The sequence below is a fragment of the Lycium barbarum genome, chromosome 7 (genome assembly GCF_019175385.1).
Source record: "Lycium barbarum isolate Lr01 chromosome 7, ASM1917538v2, whole genome shotgun sequence".
NCBI lineage: Eukaryota > Viridiplantae > Streptophyta > Magnoliopsida > Solanales > Solanaceae > Lycium > Lycium barbarum.
The window spans coordinates 126424618-126440013 of record NC_083343.1 but is presented as its reverse complement, the minus strand read 5'-3'; the positions used below and the strand labels follow the sequence as shown (position 1 = coordinate 126440013).

At 34.4% G+C, this 15396-nt stretch overlaps 1 pseudogene; it reads right to left on the bottom strand.

Annotated features, from left to right (window-relative positions):
* Positions 1-6076: 6076 nt before the first annotated feature.
* LOC132602592 (mitochondrial import receptor subunit TOM6 homolog) lies at positions 6077-6422 on the bottom strand (annotated as a pseudogene).
* Positions 6423-15396: the final 8974 nt, after the last annotated feature.

Sequence of the window (15396 nt, the reverse complement as noted above, 5' to 3'; positions counted from 1 at the left end):
AAACACTCAAAAAAGCTGAAAACAGCTTATAAGCAACTTTTAAGCAACTTATAAGTCAATCCAAACGGGCTCATAATCATATTTGAGCTTTGAATCAACACTTTGATTTAGCTTTACATCAATTCTCTCTTTCATTTTCCTCTTTATTCTCCACCCATCACAAACAAACAAATCAAGTCTTCTTTTTTTTTTTTTTCAAGAAAAAAAGGACAATCGTGATTATGAAGCAGCTGAAGTCTTTTTCTCACGACACGAGGTCACATCCACGCCAACAAAGCCAAATCTAAATGATCTCATATAATATGCATTGTTGATGTAAAAAAAAAAAATTGTACAAATGAATCATTTATAAAGTAATTATATATAACTTTTTATGATAAATATTATTAATAGCATAAATAGAAATAACTAACATGCTATCATCGGCAAGGGCGGAGTTAGAGTGGAAACGGAGTTCGGAGGGGTCCCAACCCTTTCTTCGGAAAATCAACAGTACATATAAGGTTAAATTTTAACAACAAAGTACATGTTGAGAAGGGGAGTCTTGAACCAATAATAAAAGTTGCCTCTCATGTGTTCCCTATGGATCACTAGTTTAAGTCGTGAAATGATCAGCTGCAATTGATACTTTCGTTAGGATAGGCTTTCTACATATTATATCGACCCCTTCCCTTCATGCATTAGACTGTCCTTATATATAGTGTAGTAGATGTTGAACCCCATTGATAAAAATTCTGCCTCTTCCACTAATCATCAATAAGATAAAACTTTCTTTACCGTCACGTACTATATCTAAAATTATACTATCTAAATAGAAATGTACAAAGGTGTTAAGCTGGAGGGAACATGCATGAAAAGCAACTGTCGAGATTAGACTTTGTTCTAACGTTAAGAATGTTCCTTCTGTAAGCCAAAAAAGAAGAAAAAACAAACTTAAACATAACACAACATAATAATGCAAAAGTTTGGGGAAGTACTGATCTGCGGAAAATTAAAGCCCATGAGTTATTTTAATAAAAGTAGCAAGTGTTTGAAATTATTATAGTCTCTCAAGTCTCAATCTTTCCCCATTTCCCAATGTTTCTTTGATTATTCTTCTCTGTTGCTTTTCTTTCAGTTTTATAAAGAATGCTTGCTGTTAAAAGGAGAGACCAGGTGCCATACTCTTTTCCTAACCATCATCTCATAAGTTTAAGTTTTATGTACGAACGGTTTAAGCATTTTTAAACCATTAGATCACTTCTAAGATAATTTATAGGCAATTTTATTAAAAATTATTAGTATTTGGTAACCTAAATTAAATAATAAATAACTTGTTATAACAGGCCAAGTTGTTGAAATCAATTTATTTTGAGAAGTACTTTGTATATATAAAAAGTATTTTAATTTGCGGAGCCATTTGGTATGATGGATAAAGGAAAATAGTCATGGGATAAAAATTTAATATTGTTCTGTCTCTTGGTTGGTTACTAATCCCGGGATAAGTTATTTCAGGATTAAAAATAGTATCAGGATAAGTTATTCCTGACAGAGGGTGGCATAACAATCTCATGATTAGTTATCCCAGGATAAAAGAATAAAAATGACAAAAATAGCCTTAAGGTCCCTCAAACCCTTTTTCTACTAAATAAGGTGGAGGGTATTATTGTAAACAAATAATTTTTTCTTAGAAATTTTGCAATGCATATTACTTTTAATATGATAAACCAAACAATCAATAAGAAATAATACCAGAATAACTAATCCTAACATAAATAATCCCAGTATAACTAATCCCAACATAACTTGTCTTCAAACCAAACGACCCTGAGAGAGTAGCGGTCTATATTTGGCTAAATCTTTTGAGAAGTGTTTTTGCTAGTAGTTTGTGTTTGACCAATATCTTTTAAAAGTTCTTATAAGGAGTCGGTTGGTAGGAGGGATGTGATGAGATTATTAGTCTCACGGGATTGGAATTATCCAATATTTAATTTGATTGGTGGGATAACTCCTTTGGTATCCTACTCAATTCTATTTATATGGCGTAAAGTGTGGGATAAGTTATCTCATATAAAGAGTGGATAAGTTATTCCACTTATCCCACCCAATTGCATCTATTCTACCAAACGACCCCTAAGTGTCAAATTATGGAAAATGAGGTTACTATTAATTAATTTTGGTAAAGATAAATTTTTAATACGGATAATCTTGTCCTGAAAAATCAAAATAAAGAAGATACATGTAATATCTCAAATCATAAGAGAGGTTAGTGTGACGAATCGGAGAAGGTCTCTCAATTAAACCACAAGGGAGGTTACTTTCTTAATTATGTTTCTTCCTCTTTATTTTCTTTGTTGTCTCCAAGTCAACTAATGGGCTTATTCTGCACATTATAGATGGACACTACCCACTCAAAATGAGCTAGGCCCAGCCCAATTATGTGTTCTATTTGTTGGCGGATTTGGCCACCAGTATTTATGATTGGGTAAACTACGTATATATACATATTAAGGAGAAATATTTACGAAATGTGACGATAGTTTTCTATTTACAAAACAAGCATTACAAAACCTATACAAATACACATTCTACCAAAAAACCATTCCAACACCCAAACGGGCAGATCTGGTGGCCAGATCCTCCAGATCTACGAGTTCACTCTTAAATTTGCTATTCCCATTATTATTATCAACGCACATATTTGGACTTCACACTCTCTCTCTTTCTCTAGCCATTCAAGGGGTGCCCTGAGGTAATTCATTTTCTCTTTTCTTATTCAAAATTTCTGTTCTGAATTAATTTATGTTTTTCGATTTATGCGAGTGTACGATGCTCTATCATGGTGACTTTTGACTATTCATTTTCACGCTGATTGAGATAGCGGGAGTGGAGGCGTGGTGCTGTTAACGTTGTTGCTTCAACAGCGAAACGCCGGAATAGACAAACACGGCCAGATCTAAATATTTTCCGGTGAGCATGAAAAATATGTGTGAATCGTGTATGAAAGCTGTATGAATATACGTACTGTATTCATACACTTCGGCGTGGTGCTGTTAATGTCGTTGCTTCAACGGCAAAACGCCGGAGCAACGCCGAAGATCTGGTGGCAGAGGGAAGAGGATAGCGGGGGTGGCGGCATGGTGCTATTAACGGCGTTGCTTCAATGACGAAACGCTAGAATAGACAAACAGGACCAGATCTGACAATTTTTCGGTGAGCATGAAAAATATGTGTGAATCGTGTATGAAAGTTGTATGAATATATGTACTGTATTCATACACTTTGCAGAGAAAAATAAAATTTCTGGACTCAATATACTTGACTTCATACAGTATTCATACACTGTCAAGTTTTGTAATTATTCTTTATGTTTTGTAAATAAGAAAAATTATCGTCACGTTTCGTAAATATTTCTCCTTAATATATATATATATATATATATACACACGTAGTTTTCCCTTCATGATTTGGTTGTTCTATTGGCCAACTTACAGGAATAACTACTTTTTAAGTGATGTTAGCAATTAGTAGCTATCTTTTATCAATTCAAAATTCGTAGCTAGTTTATAGCAAATTCGCTGTATTTGAGTGTATTTGAATACACTGTTCAGTTGTATCCAACCTAATCTGGTTTTGCATGTATTTTACTGTATTTGAATACACTGTTCAGTTGTATCCAACCTAATCTGATTTCGCATGTATTTGACTGTATTTGAATACACGCAACCTTAATTTCTCTGAATACATGTGTATTCAAAATGATTGTATTGCAGTGTGTTTAAATACACAACAGAGTTGTGTATTTTATTGTATTTATATATTGATAAATCCTCTTGTTTTGGCTGTATTTGAATGTATTCGAGCTTCGATCCGCAATGTGACCACCAGCGTCGCAAAGTTGAAAAATTGTATACAAAAATATGTATATAGATCATTCAAACAATACATACAGTCAAATACATCTAGTTTGCCCCCAAAATACAATAAGCCAAAGACATATAACTTATATTTACACTTAAAAAAATAATAATGAATACACTCAAATATACTCAGATCTAAGATACAACAAGGAGAAGAAGCCATGGATTCTGGTATCCGTCAGATGAGAGAAGCGTAATGGCTTCCTTTTTTCTTTTGTGTTCTTTACAAAAAACTTCTTCCTCCAACTACGACAAATTCCAATTCGTCTTCTGACAACGAAGGAACACAAGCGCTGAAGCTCGTTAGGAGTGACGGCTATGGTCATCTGGTGGTGCTCCGACTAGCAACAGTGAGCCGTGGTGTCGCTGTGGCGGAGGCAGTGGCGTTTCTCAGATTCGGTGGTGTCGCTGTGGAAGAGGAAGAGGCGGAGCTAGATCTGACCAGATTTGGCCGGAGAGAGAGAGAGAGAGGGGTGAGGGAGAGCACGATGTAGTCCTTTTCTAAATTTAGGTGACAGTGTTCAGTGGCGCGTTTAAAAGATATGCTTTAATTAAGTTGAGGTATTTGGATGCAAACCAGTGAAGTTGGAGGACCTAACATCAAAATGGTACAAGTAAAAGTGTCTATAAGGCCAAAAAAGAAAGACCTCGTCATATAAACTAAACGTACATAATATAATTTCAACAAGTCATGTTAATTCTTATAAAAGTGTCACTGAAAATCAAAATAAATATGTTATGATGAAGTTCAATATAACATATGTGCATATGTGCGCTCATTAAAGAACAATCATCAAAACAGTTTCACTATATAATGATAGTAATATTTACAAAGTAAAATAGCAAACGTAGTTCATATTGATGATATTTACATTAACAAAAAGCAAGTCAAACCCATTGCCAAAATCCCAAAACTCAACTTCTTATCCAATAGTGGTCCCAAAATAATGAAAGAAAAGAGCATCATCAAAAGTCTCACTATATAATCATAGTAATATTTACAAAGTAAAATAGCAAACATAGTCTATATTGATGATATTTACATTAACAAAAAGCAACTCAAACCCATTGCCAAAATCCCAGAACTCAACTTCTTATTCTATAGTGGTACCAAAATAATGACAGAAAAGAACCTCTAAGGCACAGCATTGGCTAGCCCTACTTCTTGATATCTTACCTAGTAAATTTGCTGCAATCAGACTCTCATCCTCTAAACCAACCCCAATACAAAGAGAATAGCTGACGGCGACGGAATCACCGGCCTGGTTATCATAGAGGACTGGGAATTAATGAATTTCTTGAAGGAATTAATTAGTCCAATGTGATACCCTATTAGTATATGATATATACCACGTGGGTATCATAGAGGACTGAGAAACGTCTTTTTTTTGTTTACTTTTAAGAAATGATTTGTATTTTTCTCGAAGAATTGAACCAGTCCTCTATGATACTCTGTCAGTATATGAATTATGTCATGTGATTATCATAGAGTGTTATCTATTAAAAGAATGAACGAGTCATTTGCGATACTTTGTTAGTATATGATATATACTATGAGCCCATTTAGATTAGCTGAAAAAAAAGTGATTTAGCATAAATGCTTAAAGTACTTTCTAAGTGCTGAAAGTTATTTTATAAATAAAAAATTACGTGTTTAGATAAAAGTTTTCTCTCCATCCATAGCTACAATACCTTCTCTCTCCATAGCTACAATTCCTTCTCTCTTGCACACTGTAATAAACCCTATCCCTATCAGTCATGTATCCTGAGCCATTTTCGTACGAACAAGCCGAACTGACGGCAACTGAGTACCAACAATCCCGACTAGAGGCAAGTAAGTACCAACAAGCCGAACTGACAGTCATACTCAGAGGGGACGCAGCATCATTCGAGAACCTAACACAATGTCCAGTGAAGAACAATTCCAAGCAGAGTCGATCATTAAACTCATGAAGGAGAACGAGTAGATTAGGATCGTTCTACTTCATGAGTTTAAAGATGGACTCCGCTTGAAATTGTTCTTCGCTGGACATTGTGAGCTTGAAGATTAGGCTCTCGAATGACTGCGTCCCCTCGGAGTATGGCCGTCAGTTCGGCTCGTTGGTGCTGACCTTTTTTTTTTTTTCGAAGATAAACGTATCACTAAAACCGACAAAGGAAGAACGGTTTACCACAACTAGGTTACTGATCTCCAATTACATTACATGTCAACAAATTTCAGAATAGTGTCTCGCGTGAATGAAAGGACATGAAAGAAATAGGCAAACTGAGGAAGGAGATGTTGACAGAGGCATACTTCTGAACAATTATTTCTCGTGGGAAAGTGAGAAGAAAGAGAAGGTGTAATCTATAAGTCGAGTTTGAGTTCTTCGGTCTGATCTATATATGGAGGATGTATGGAGCGACCCGAATAACGGCGACCCAAGTACCGAACAGAACCACGTGGGTCTTCAACTACTTCAAAGCAGCTGCCTTGTCAGGTTTACGCATGAACATTCCTGTAAACATTTTTGCTTCTGAGATTTGAGATTGAAGTTGAGAACGCTAGATTCCAACTGAGTCGTGAGTATCGGTGAGGGTTTTAGGTCGTTGGTACTGACTTGCCTCTAGTTGAGCTTGGGCTTGTTGGTACGGAAATGGCTCAGGATACATGACTGATAAGGTTAGGGTTTATCAAGTGTGGAGAGAGAAGGCATTGGCCTACCATCTGTAGCCTTGGCATGCAAAAACACACCAAGCTTTGAAAATCCATGTGCAAAATTCCCATTTGTTAATAAAGTAGCAGACGGACAGCTAACCTAGCAAACAATTCCCATGATATCTACCGTTAACACCAACCAAATTTCCTTAGGAAATAAACATGTATAGTTCATGCTCGCATTTTTTGTACGGTAAAGGGCCAAACATACCCCTGTACTATCGAAAAAGGGCCAAATATATACCTCATTATATTTTGGGTATAAATATAACCCTGCCGTTATACTTTTGAATCTAAATATACCTCTATCATTATACTTTGACAAAAATATACCCCTTATTTTGACGGAGGGACACATGTCATCATCCTATTGGCCTATTTTAAATTATCTCTTAATTAATTAAATCCAACCCATAAATTATCTTTTAATTAAAAAACCCATACCCATACCCGAAAAATTTGAGTCAAGCTTCTTCAATCAGCTTTCTCTCTTTCACTGAAAAATTAATCTGCTTCTTCTCTTTCAGTGGCTGCTTCTTCTCTTTCAGTGGCTGCTTCTTCTCTTTCAATGGCTGCTTCTTCTTCTTGAATACAAAGCAATGTATCCACGGTTTTGTCTTTATCCTTTAGATTTTACTATTTCTTTTCATTATTTTCTCTTTAGGTTTTTTTTTTTTTTTTTAAGATGAAAAATTTGAAATATTAGCTAATTATTTTTAAATTATAAAATATAGAAAACGAAATAAGTAGACTACAACAGGAAGGAATTAAGAAAAGACTAAAGTCCGTCATTTATTTATTAAAATCTTAATTAATAGAAAATATATTTTTATGAAAGTAATTATTTTACAAATGAAAACAAAAATTATATTTAAATATGACCATACCTTTTTTAGTTTTTCTCAAAATTAAAGTTTGCTAAAAATGATATAAAACTAACATACTAAATTTTATTTTATTTTATTTGTATTTTTCTTTTATAATTTTTTTTTTTAACAAATGAAATTTTCATCTATGATATCATGTCAATATATGATATATACCATGTTAGTATTATAGAGAATTAATAAATTTCTTGAAGGAATGAATTAGTCCAATGTGATATCCTGTTAGTATATGATATATACCACGGCGGGTGTCATAGAGGACTGAGAAACGTTTTTTTTTTTTTTTTTACTTTTGAGAAATGATTTGTATTTTTCTCGAAGGAATGAAAGTCCTTTATGATACTCTGCCAGTATATGAAATATGTCATGTGAGTATCATAGAGTACTGAGGAGTGTTTTCTTTTAAAGGAATGAACGAGTCATTTGCGATACTTTGTTAGTATATGATATATACTATGAGCCCGTTTGGATTAGCTGAAAAAAAGTGACTTAGCATAAATGCTTAAAGTATTTTTTAAGTGCTGAAAGTTATTGTATAAATAAGTAGTTACGTGTTTGGATAAAAGTGCTTAAAGAGTTTTTAGAAGTAAGGGTAGTATTGGAATTAACAGAAAATATAAAGGATAAAAGGGTAAAATTGTTAGTCAAACCAAAATGGCTTTTAAGCCCAAAAAAAAAAAAAAAAAAAAATTGGGGTTGAGCAACTTCTTGGTTTTGGCTTATTTTAAACACTTTTTAACTTAATTTAAGCTGTTTTCTATTTTACCAAACAACCAAATAAGTTTAAAAATAGCTTATAAGCTGGTTTGACCAGCTTATAAGCCAATCCAAACAAGCTCGATATGAGTATCATAAAGGATTGAGGAGTTTTATTTTTAGAGGAATGACCAGTTGATACTCTATCATCAGTATATATATATACAGACACACACCTTGTGGGTATCAGACGATTGAGATTTTTTCTTTTTAATTTTGAAGAAATGAATTTTGTTTTTCTTGAAGGAATGAACCAGCCCTCTATGATACTCTGTCGGTATACGAATACACCATGTGAGTATCATAGAGGACTGATGAATGTTTTCTTTTGAAGGAATGAAGAAGTCATTTATGATACCTTGTCAGTATATGATATACCATGTTTGTATCATAGCCCGACATACCCCTCGACCGAACCCCTTCATCGGTGATACCATCACAATATATTTATATATCACAACGGTATCATGGAGGACTAGGAGAAGGATTGAAACAGTCCTCCATGATACCATCTCACTATATTTATATACCATGATGGTACCATGGTCCTGAGGAGTGTCTCGTTGAAGGACTTACTTATTAGAAATGAAGAAGATACTGGAAAATTTCTGTTGTATTTCTTAATCCTCAAATCTGTACAAGACTGTGCATTTATACACTACCTAGAGCATCTAAGAATATTCAAGGAATATTGTATTGATTTGTACTACTACACCTGTCCCTATACTATTTGTTGTTGTCTAACAAACCAAATGAAATATTTACAAGTGTCTACTAAAATAAAATGTAAATACAGAAAATAAAATATAGGTTGTGTACATGTTGTATTTTGTTTGTATCTTGATCTGATGGACATGAGCCTGTACTGTGTTGCTGAGACTTGGGCCAAATAAATCATATGTTGTATCTGTTGAGACTTGGCCCAAATAATTATAACCCAAAGCTGTGTAGGCCCAGGAGTATAAATAGAAAATGATGCCTCAATTTCAAACCTAATGTTCCATCAAGTACTACGAACTCAAAACAGATCAAACACTTTGTTCTTCTTCTGTCTTCTTCTCTTTCCCTTTAGCTGTAGCAGTTTCCATTTTCTCTTCTTCTTCATTTCTGTGTAAATCGTTAATGTCACAGGAATATGACATATGTATGGACGGATTTTTTTGGTATAATCTTCGATTTGATATTTTCTGTCGAACCTAAATTATCAAACAACACTTTTCATTTACTTTTACTATAATTAATATGACATACAAGCCGTATTTATATTTTTTAAACTTTTTGTCCAATCAAACTCGTTACATAAATGAAAAAGGAAGGAGTATATTTTATAATGTGTCAAGTGGTATTGAACTTGACCAAGTCGAGCCAATAGCGTAATTAACTGCTAAAATACATAGCTGGATGGCCAAGCTTGATAAATACTAGCACTCTTTCCCTACTTAATCAAAGGTACCGACAAGTTTTTCATTATCAAATTAAAATACCCTTGAACTTAGTAACAACTAAGAAGCAACTTAAGAACTAAGAAGCAACTTGATTTACTTTACCAAAAGGGTGAAAGAAATGTCATCAAGTATGCGAAATTCATCAAACTTACCCTTCGTTCGTTAATAACAGTTTGGCCTAAAAATGTTCCTGTCGTTATTTAATTGGGTCAAAAATGTCTTTATATCACATAAAGCTACAGAAGACTAATAAGAGAATATTTGGACCTAAACACTTACTTTAAGGGCATATTTGGTCTAATTTAGTTTCCAACTATTAATTTGTACGTGAAGTTGTATTTATGAAGAAATTTGGTTAAATTATAGTGAATATTTCACCAGTTTAAGGTATCACATAGACACTTTATGAACCATTTTTAAGCTACTTAAATGTGCCATTTTATACAATATAAATTAGAACTTATAGGTAAAGACACAACAATCATAACGTCATAAAACAATAAAACTCACTACCTTGTGTTTTGAAGCATATTTTAATTTTCTACTCCAGAAACTATCTACATTTCGGAATGTGTATGTAAATTTGAGATTTCATCAAATGCCACTTATAATCGCTTTCTTCAATTATGACTTATAAATTGCTTTCGCCAAGTTTTGGAGGATTAGGCGACAGTTGAAAGAGCTGCTTGAGAGCTTGATCAACAAGCGAAAAAAGCATATATGTTCTATTTTCTTAGCTTAGAGCTAAGGGCTGCTATCTTGCAAGTGATCAAGGGCCGGAAGGTAGGGCGCTATTCGGCAAAAAAAAAAAAAAAAGATTTTTGCGACTTTTGCCTTGTATAACCAATTCGCCTGTCTATCCTTATGCCTTGCATATTTGTGATATTCTTATTAATAATAACAAATCATTGGAACTTTTTGGCCCAAAATTAAGTTTTACATTTTGAAGAAAAATGAATCTAGTAGTTCGGTGTTTGTTAGCAGTTGGACGAATTTTAATGTAGTACTACGTATTATGATATCCACACTTTTAATTTGTCACATCTATGTGAGAAGATGACGAGAGGTCTTAATTTTAAGTAAAAGTTGGTTTCTCTTTCTCTTGTAGTATTTTTTGTTCACATAGCACAATAAAAGCTCATTAGATAAGATTGAGTTAAACGAAAAGTCAAATTCCTATATTTGGGATTAAATAATACTCCCTCCGGCCGCCGTGACGGTCTTGAAATCCATCAAATTGTGAAAACAGCCTTCATAAATAGAGATTTGGAGGAAGAAATTTACATGGAACACCTGAAGGGTTTGTAGTTCTCGGGAAAGAGAAGAAGGTGTGTCGACTTGTTAAGTCTCTTTACGGACTAAAACAAGCACCCAAATAGTGGCATGCAAAATTTGACCACACAATGCTGTCAAATGAATTCAAGATAAATGAGTGTGATAAATGTGTCTACATTAAGAACACTCCGAACCACGTCATCATTGTTTGTCTGTACGTGGATGATATGTTGATAATGAGTAACGACATTGCTAACATAAATGCTACTAAACGCATGCTTGCTAGTAAGTTTGATATGAAAGACTTAGAAGTTGCCGATCTAATTTTGGGAATTAAAATCCAAAATACTTCTCAAGGTCTACCATTGTCTCAATCTCATTATATTGAAAAGGTACTTGAAAAGTTCAAGTATTTGGACTTTAAAGTTACAAAGACACCAATTGATGTGAACCTTACTCTTGCTAAGAATAAAGGTGAAAGTCATTCTCAATTGGATTATGCCAGAGTGTTGGAAAGTTTGATGTGTATCGTGAACTGTACGCGACCTGATATTGCATGTGCTATAAGTAAACTAAGTCGCTGCACTAGTAATCCCTACCAAAATCATTGGTTGGCAATGAAACAAGTTTTGAGGTATTTGAAACATACTCAAAACTTTGCTTTGAATTATAACAGGTATGCTGTAGTTATTGAAGGATACAGTGATACAAATTGGATCACTGTATCAACTGAAACAAAATCCACAAGTGGATACATGTTTACCATTGGTGGAGGAGCAGTGTCTTGGAAGTCATCCAAACAGACATGTATCGCCCGCTATACAATGGAGTCTGAGTTCATAGCTTTAGACCAAGCCGGTGAAGAAGCTGAATGGCTCCGAAATTTCTTAGAAGACATTCCATTTTGGCCCAAACCGTTAGCTCCTATATGCATACATTGCGATAGCCAAACGGCAATAGGAAGGGCCGGGAGCGTTATGTACAACGGAAAGTCTCGCCACATATGACAAAGACACAATACCGTTAGACAACTACTCTTTAGTGGAATTATCACAATTGACTACGTAAAGTCAAGAGATAATGTGTCGGATCCACTAACTAAAAGCCTAACTAGAGAGGTGGTTAAAAGATCATCAAAGGGAATGGGACTATGGCCGAGGACAAGTCATCGTGTAACTCTACCTAGAAGACTGGAGATCCCAAGATCTAGGTTCAAAGAGATCAAACAAAGTCATTGATGACGGTTCAACATTGTCAAAATAACTTCTTTTTTGGTCCATTCTCGTGATGAGACAATGTTCAGTACCAGGATAAATCATTAAGGCTTTTTAATTGTTTCTAAGTTTGATACGGGGTATATCAAATAGTGTATCTGTGGGATAACACATTTAGGAATCACCTATGTAAGTGTGAAGTGTAAGCCACTTCAAGGAGAATTCTGTGAGGCCAATTCTCTACGTACTTATGAACCAGACAGTGTTCATGGCTGAAACGAACAAAACAATGAGAACCAAAGACGGTTAAAGGGTTAATTGTGTGACATGTGGTTGTCTAGGTATACGCCAAAGCTCGACGGATCAAAGATATCAAATTTACTGATTGACCGAATATATCCGACATATGTTCACTACGGAAAGTTCAAAGAGAAAGCTACTTATCGAGATGCGATTAATCCTTGCTTACGAATCACACAGTTTTTTGTCATGCATGTTTTTCATCATATAGCCATTCCCCATTCACGTGGGGGATTGTTAAAGCTAGTTAATAATTGAAGCTAGCTAAGTTGGTGTGAATGAGAAATGGAGGGAAAAGACAATGAAAGCAAAATGAAGTTTAAAGCATAGTTCCTTTGGAAAGGAGCTTTGTACCACATTGGTGGTAGAAAAGGAAAGTTATGTGCTTATATTATAAAGCACTTCTTCTAGCTCTTAAAGGGTTGAGAAGAGGATCCCTCGCGCCGTCATCGTAGCTCAGCTCGGATTCGGCTTCGGCTTCGGATCCAGTCTGATTGATTGATAATCTTTTTAGACCAAATTTATTTAAAGTCAATTTTCATTTTCTGATATTATTTTTCATTTCCGCCGAAAATATTAACTGATAATTAAATTTCGCGGAATAAAAAGAAAAATAAACTCCCAACGTTCTTTTTTTTTTCCTGAAAAGGCAAGGCCTTTCCGAATAGTCACCAACCTGTTCTGAACAAGTATTTTCGCGGCTATATAAACTGAGGCAATGCCTCATTTTTAACTATTGAAATTTTTCATACTCTGCATTCTTTTCTGAAATTAAAAACGAGTCTCTGTGTGTGATTTGTTGCCTAATTTGAGTTCGACGAAGTCGTAGAAGTTTGAGGTACCGCTACATCAGCGACATGTATATCCGTTTTATCTTGGAAGGAAGTAATTCATAACCTTGGGTACAGTGAGGGGATTAAATTCCTTAAAAACACACAGTAAATTCTGTGGTATCGGGTATTTCTTTGTTTCTGCATTTTTTTCGAGTTTTCACAGTTTCTGTTTTATCTGTTTTATGGTTTTCATTTTCTGGTTTCTGTTTCTAACTTTCTAAACACAGAATACTAACAATTATATCATATTATCAATTGACGTTAGTCGATAAAACATGCACTCTTCATGTATCTTAATTTTTTGTGTGATCTTATATTAGTACTCCATATTATTTATGTCGCATTCCAACTGTTGCTTGTCATTTTTAATTTTGAGTCTTATTAAAGTGAACTCGTTTAGCCGCATCGTTTCATTATAAAGTTGGTTTTTAATGCACTGCATTAATCACAGACAAGTTGATTTGACACTCATTTAAGATACTAAGTTAGTCAAACTTATTGGTGATATATAATATTTAGAAATTCAACATTATTTCGATTTTATAACTACACCAAAATTATAAGATAATTGAAAAAGTCGCAAATTTCAAAAGATCCATACCCACACAAATACTATACTATATGTCTTAGATAACATTTTTAAAAGTTAAACATTTTTTTCTTAAACTTCGTGTCGATTAGAAGTTCACCGAATTAGAAGTTCAATTTATTTTTTCAAAAAACTAAATCTAGAGATCTTAAACAACAAGTGAATATAAGACGTGAGAATTTTGTGATCTTGAAAATATTCCATCTAAGAGAGTAATAATAATCAATGAAACGAGTTGTAAAATCTTAGTTATTACGGGCTGCTTTCATTGACCCTGGATACCAGTAACTGCCCAAGTATCAATCATGCGCTTACATCGAGCATCAGAATTAGGCAACGTGGAAAGGTTAATCTTGTTTTTACAATATGGGGCAATGCAAGCTCTTCTTGGGGTTTTGAATTTGTCCCTTATGCATTAGGAGTTGTACATAGGACCCAAATAAGGAAAAAAAATCAACTTTGCCAATTGAGTTTTTCTTTTGTAAGGTTAAATCTTGTTTTTACCAACATGGGGTGATGCAATCTCTTCGTGGATTCTTGAATGTGTGCTTTATGCATTAAGGGTTGTACAAATCACAAGTTCAAATAATGAATTTGCGGTATAATGGAGGTATTTAACTAGCCACCTTTTTCAATTGGGGTTTTTATCAACATGGGGCAATGCAATCTCTTTTTGGGGTTCTTGAATTTGTGCTCTATGCATTGAGAGTTTTGAATTTGTGGTATAATTTAGTTATGTCAATTGTTTTTTTGGTAAAGGTTAATCTTGTTTTTACTGATACGTGGCACCAGTGGTGAATTTAGGGAGTAAAAATGGGTCACGTGGACACATGGTCACTCAACTAAATTTGGTATATTATGTGTATAATTCTTAAAATATATCTAATATTACATTTTGGAACACAACTACAAAAGGCTTGGTGGTGCACTTGGTTGAAAGCTAAGTTATTTAGCTTGTGGTTCAAGGATCAATCCCCACTTGAAGCATTTTTTTCTCCTTTTTTTTTAGTAGTAAACTCATCTTTTAGAAATCCTAGATTCACTTTTGTGTAGCACTACAATCTCTTCTTTTGGGGTCTTGAATTTGAGCTTAAGCATTATGGGTTGTGAATTTGTGGTATAATGTAGCTTATGTCAACTGGGTTGTTTTTCTTTTCTTTCGTTTTTTTGGGTAAAGGTTAATCTTGTTTTCTTACCAATATGTGGCAATGCAATCTCTTTGTGGGGTCTTGTTTTTTTTTTTTTAACCCCTCTCCCCAAGAGCTCCCCCTTTGCTCCCTGGTGACTCGAACTCCCAATTTTCGGGTGAAAAATGGAGGGCGCTTACTATCTGTGCAATCCCTCTTGTCAGGGGGAGGGGGGGGGGGGGGTCTTGAATTTGAGCTTTGAGCATAATGGGTTGTGAATTTGTGGTACAATGTAGCTATGTCAATTGGTTCTTTTTGGAAGGAAGGTTAATCTCTATGTTGCTCGTACTCTTCAAAAATATTAACGGGTGTC